We start from the raw sequence: 5,995 nt of genomic DNA, 5'->3' as shown, positions 1-5,995 counted from the left end.
AATGTGGGACTCGATCCCAGGATCCTGGGATCATGACCTGAGCTGAAGGGAGACCCTTAACCGACTGAGCCACCCAGGTGTCCTGAGATGCCAAAATCCTAAACAAAATACTAAGCTATTGAGTCTTGCACTGTATTGAGAAGGAATACACAGCATTCTGGGAATGCAAGGATAGTTTGGAATTAAGAATCTATTAATATAATGTATTAAAAGATGAAGAATAAAAAATTATGATTATCTGCATATATTCTGGAAATATATTCAATACTATTTAATATCTGATACTGATTATATTTTTGGAAACATTATTTTTGCGGAGGGGATTGGCACAGCCAGCTGAGGCTTTATTTGGGACAAGACACTTGAATTAGCTTATAATTGGAGGCATGGACAAGACGGGGTACCCAGGGCAGTAGACTCCCCCCAAGGGCAGGCTGAGGACTGGGGCTGAGTCTTAGGTGGGTCTCCTGTTCCCGACGCTCCCCTGCACAGCTCCTTCCCCCAAAGGCTCTAGGGCAGTCAGGAGAGTGGGGAGGCTGGGCGGGACCACGGTGGTTGTTCACTTGGGCAGGACATCAGATGACTTGGACATCAGCTTCCTGTCACGGTGTCAATCTTCTTCACTACCACAGCTTTGGAGGAGCTGCTACCGCTGAAGGACCCAGCGGGGCCAAAGTTGGCCTGGAAGGAGCTCAGGCTATAGTTGAGGCCAGGGTTTGGGAGGCCCCCATGGGCCGAGCTCAGGCCACACGAGTAGCTGCTGGAGGTCTTAGTATGGATTCTTGTGCTCGGCATCCCAGACTCTAGCCAGCTCTGCTTGCCCTCCAGCCTCTTGCGGTAGGTGGTGATCTTAATGTTCAGAGCCAACTCGACATTCATGAGCTCCAGGCACTTGCACAAATGCCCGGCCGTGTCCTGTTTGGCTTGCAGCAGGGTGGCATCCAGCTCGGCCACCTTGGCATTGGCGTCCTTAATGGCCAGCTCCCCGCGCTGCTCAGCATCGGCGCTGGCCACCTCCAGGGCAGCCCCTGGTTTTGGAGGGCCTCGATCTCAGCCTGGAGTCGGCCGATGCTCCAATTCAGCTCAGAAATCTCTGTCTTGGTGCGACGGAGGACATCCCCGTGCTTCCCAGCCAATGTCTGCAGCTCCTTGTGCTTGATCTGGTACAGAGTCTCAGCCTCAGGCCGGCTACGGTTGGCGAAGTCCTCGTACTGGGCCTTGACCTCGGCGATGATGCCGTCCAGGCGCAGGGAGCAGCTGTTGTCCATGGATAGGACCCCAGACATGTCCGAGATCTGGGATTGCAGCTCACAGATCTCTTCACACGTCCCCCTGAGGAAGCGGATGTCGTCGGTCAGGCCTTCCAGGCAGGACTCGAGTTCTACCTTGCTCGTGTAAGCTTCGTCCACATCCTTCTTGATGAGGACAAATTCATTCTCCACGTCCGCGCGCTCTTTGAGCAACTCCTTGCGCTGACTCCTGAAGTCCTCCTCCGCCTCCAGGTTCAGCTTCTCCGGCCCAGGGTGTCCACGGCCGCCAGAGGTTGCTGGTGCAGCTCTCCAGCATGTCTGGGTTGCTCCGCGCGGTCTTCTGCTGCTGCAGGAGGCTCCGCTTGGTCTCCCGAATTTTGTTCTGCTGCTCCAGGTGCCTCGCTGTGTCGGGGAAGGAGGCGGGTTTATTGTGAGGGTCTTGACCTGCTCCTTCTCCTGGGTGCGCACAGCTTGGATGTTGGGATCCGCTTCCAGCTTAAGGGGGCTCAGCAGGCTCTGGTTCACTGAGACGGCCGTGATGCCCCCCATAACCCCGGCCCCGCCGCCGTAGCCCCTGACCACACTCATGCTGCTGTTCAGGCCCCCCCAGACGCTGCCGCCCCCCTGGGAGAAGGCAGATGAGCTGATGTGGGAGCCAGGCCCTCTGGTGCAGGAGCAGCTGCTGCAGGCCCGGGGCCTGCGGTGGACATCTTGTAGGACTTCTAGGTCACCCCGACGGACATGGTGGAGGCCAGAGTGGAGGCTGGAGTGGAGGCAAGTAGGCTGAACCTGACAGAGGTTCTATAAGGAGCCGAGAAGCTGCTTCTAGTCCAAACACTATTAGTACGTAAGCTAGGAGTCGAGAGGGCACTCCGCTAAGAGGGTCCAGGACGTCTACCTGAAGCTGTCAGCCAATATCTCACCACCTGCTAATGAAGTGCAAGAGGCCTTCCCCTGAAAGGAAGGTAGAAGACCGGAACCAGCGCCGTGCTGGAAGCTGTAAGTCTCGGTTGGAAAAGACACACAGAAAAAGACAAGAACATCATATGGGACTTTAAGAAAGAGAAGAAGGAAGTGGCATTCTTTGCGGGTATTATACCTTCACTGTTTTAAGAGATTGTGTTTATTTCAGAGAGCGGAGCACAAGCATGCGCAGGGAGAGGGGCAGAGGGAGACGCAGACACCCTGCTGAGCAGGGAGACCAACATGGGGCTCCGTCGCAGGATCCTGGGATCGTGACCTGAAATGAAGGCAGACGTTTAACCGACTGAGCCACCAGGTGCCCCAGTATTAGACCTTCTCACCAAGAGTCGATGGACTGACTTCTGGAGCTCAAAAGAGAATCCAGTAAGCCTGTGCTTCTTAAACATACAACACACAATCTGATGCAATAGGTAAAGAACAGAGTTGGGTAGTTCTCAGAAAAGGGGATATAAATGGCTCTTAAACATACGGAAAGAGATTGAGTCTCACTCGTAATCAGAGAAATCACATGAAAACCTCACTGAGACGTTGCTTTTCACCTATCAGACTGGCAAAGACTGAGAAGTTTAAAACCACCCTGTGATGGGGCGAGAGACTCTCGTGTTCTTGCTGTTGGGATGTAGACTGATGCAGCCTTGACGAAAAACAAGCTAGCCTCACCCACCCGTGTTCCAGATGTCCGTACCCCTCGACCCATCAATCCGTCCCATATTTGGAATTGATCCTACAGACAGACTCACATGTGGGTGGGTGAAATGATATGTTTACAAAGTTGCTTACTACTGCATTTTTTGGAAATAGTAAAAGATCACAACATTTCAAGTGCCAATCAGCAGGGGATTAGTTAACTATGTCATGGCGTCCATACTATAATGGAGAGCTTAGTCAAAGAGGAGGGTACTTTGCATAGTTACTAACATGGGGGTCATCTCCAAGTTACATGTGAGGCTAATGAAAGCAAGGCACAGAGCATGGTCACAACACAACAAGGAGAACACCGCATGTTTGTTTGCACTTGTACAAAAGGCCTCCAATGCCTGGCTGAGGAGCCCATGCTATTTCCAGGGGTGAGGATGTAGGTGCGAGACTTTGTACAACGTCCAGCCTTTGGGCCACATGAATGTAACAATATTTTAAACTTAAATCAAAAGATGATTATACGAAAACAAACATCTTTTTGATGAACCATCATACTCATTAACGAGGTAAAGGACGTATTGGAATAAGATCCTATTCACAACAGTCACAAGCACGAAATAAAATCTTTTTTTTTTTTTAAGAGTTTATTTATTTATTTATTTATTTGACAGAAACAGAGATCACAAGTAGGCAGAGAAGCAGGCAGAGAGAGAGAGAGGAGGAAGCAGGCTCGCTGCCAAGCAAAGAGCCTGATGCGGGACTCGATCCCAGGACTCTGAGATCATGACCTGAGCCAAAGGCAGAGGCTTAACCCACTGAGCCACCCAGGCTCCTACAAAATAAAATCTTTAACAAGAAGTGCACAGGACTCGAAATGACAAAATATGTAATGGTGGTTCTCTGGGTGACAATACTGATCAAAATCCTCAACACGGACCCAACAGTTTCACTTCTACGGGTTTATGCCGAAGAAATGGTCCCAGATGAAAACGAGGTTAACTGGTGAGAATGTCTGGCCCAACCCAGCTTGTAAAGTAGCACAGTGGGAATAAGCTGCACGGGTAATGTTGGGAGTGAATCATGGGTTGAGTAAATTACTAGATACATGCAGTGGACACAAAGTCTGGGCCTCGTCAGAGTCCCTAGGCAGTCTGCTGTCTTTCTGGGCTTCACGCCTCGCCCACGCAGTCACCCTCTCCTCCCCAGCTTAGGCAGAGTCCCACGAGGTAGGGCTTCCTGAGCGAATGGCGGCGCACTTCACAACAACACTGTGAGTGTGGGAGAGTCCGCTCCCGATGGGGGTGACCTTCGACCTGTTGGAAATCGGGCAGATACACCCCCATCGTGCTTCTCCCCTTGGGGAACTGTGTGGCCATCAGGTTCCTCCTTGCACCCCTTCTGGGGGAGGCTCCCGATGCCAGGGGAACGCGTCTGTGTGTCTCTCCGGAGCTTGTCCTGAAATCGCTGCTGGCATGCTGACTCATCACAGAGCACTGCTTTGTGTTTTTCCTTGGATTTTTTTCTTTCTTTTCCTCACCATCTAGGCTCTTGGCCTGCACCTCCCAAATACAGTCTCAGCCCTTCAATTCTTGCCCGAGGCTGTCTATTCTGGAAGATGTATGTGAAGACATTAGACACTAAGCCATTATTTAAAACAAGGTTGAAGACTCTATTGTTTATATGTATTTTTCATCTTCTCTATATTATGATAGGTTTTGACATCTTAAGAACATTCTGGCTGGGGAGAGACTACCCCTCCCTGGGCTAGCAAATTCTTAGAGACTGGCAGATGACTCAGCGGGAGAATCCCCTTCGTGCAAACTAAGTACTGCAGAGCCTCACCTCTTCTCTCTGTCCCGCAGAGCCCAGGAGGCACCACTCCCTGCTCTCATTATCCCCGGGCTAGGTACAGACAACCAGAGGACACCCCTGGAGCCCAGAGCGGACAAAATTATTCAGACTAGCTCATCTAAGCTGCTTGTCCTGTCCTGTCTTCCCTTTCCCAAGGAGAATCTGCGTGCCATGCTGTGCCTCCTGATTCTAGGACCCGGTAGCATATTAAACTTGGCTTTCCTGAGCCTCTCCTGTGTCCTCTTGTGACTACACTTGACGGACCATTACCCAAGAGAACACTAAGCAAAGACTATTTTATGACACACAAAAACGTTCACAAAAACAGCGTGTTTATAAAACAATATGTTTCCATTCTTGTAAATAAACAAACATGCAAGAAAACATTTGGAAGAAAAATATCAACATATTGATGGTAGCTAACGTTGGAGGTATGATCGTGGGGATGTTTTTCTTTTTGTACTGTTACTTCTGAATGGTCTACATTTATTTAAAAATTGTACCTGTTATCTATTGCTGCATTAAAAATGACCCCCAGACTTAGTGGGTTCAAACAGCTCCGTGGCGACCATTCTGCGGGTCAGCAGTTGAGGCCGGGCTCGGTTGGGTAGTTCTGCGCCTACCAGGTCTGGCTGTTGGTGTTGGTCTGCTGGGCCTCTCCCTTCAAGCAGGCTGCCAGCTGGGGCTTTTTTACATGACAGTGGCCTTCTAAGAGGGCAGATCTAGAAGCCAGAGGCCTCTTAAGGCCCAAGCTCTGTGCTCACCCAGCGCCCCTTCCTCCCCAGTCTGTTGCTCAAAGTAAGTCACAAGGCCTGCGCAGACCGGAGGGTAGGGGAACAGGCCCTCCTCTGGCTGGGAGAAGTGGTGAAGGGCCAGGGCGAGGAGGCTAGAAGACAGGGATGGAGGGCATGATCGGAACCTCCTTGTAGACATGGACAAACGTGCAACCCTGGCATTCCAAAAACGTTTTCAAAGTTTCTTCTAGTCCATGTACCTGTTTTGAGACAATGAACACAAGTAACACTTTCGCATTGATCATTTTGGGCAGGACTCAAGATTCTAATGGGACTTGAAAGGCAAATTTTAAAAAGTATTAAGTGAGTCCTAGGGTAGAGATCATATATATATATATTTATATGTATTTGTATATGTATTTGTATTTGTATTATATGTATTTGTATATGTGTATATATATATATATATATATATGTATTTTTTTTTTCCAAAATCGATTGGCTCTTCCTTCTCCATCAGTTTGAATTACTGGGATT

At 49.8% G+C, this 5,995-nt stretch overlaps 1 pseudogene; it reads right to left on the bottom strand.

Annotated features, from left to right (window-relative positions):
- Positions 1 to 446: 446 nt before the first annotated feature.
- On the bottom strand, positions 447 to 2,063 carry LOC116573188 (annotated as a pseudogene).
- Between the last annotated feature and the right edge of the window lie 3,932 nt (positions 2,064 to 5,995).

This window comes from Mustela erminea, chromosome 14 (assembly GCF_009829155.1).
Source record: "Mustela erminea isolate mMusErm1 chromosome 14, mMusErm1.Pri, whole genome shotgun sequence".
Taxonomy (NCBI): Eukaryota; Metazoa; Chordata; class Mammalia; order Carnivora; family Mustelidae; genus Mustela; species Mustela erminea.
This window is presented reverse-complemented; position numbering and strand designations above follow the sequence as displayed.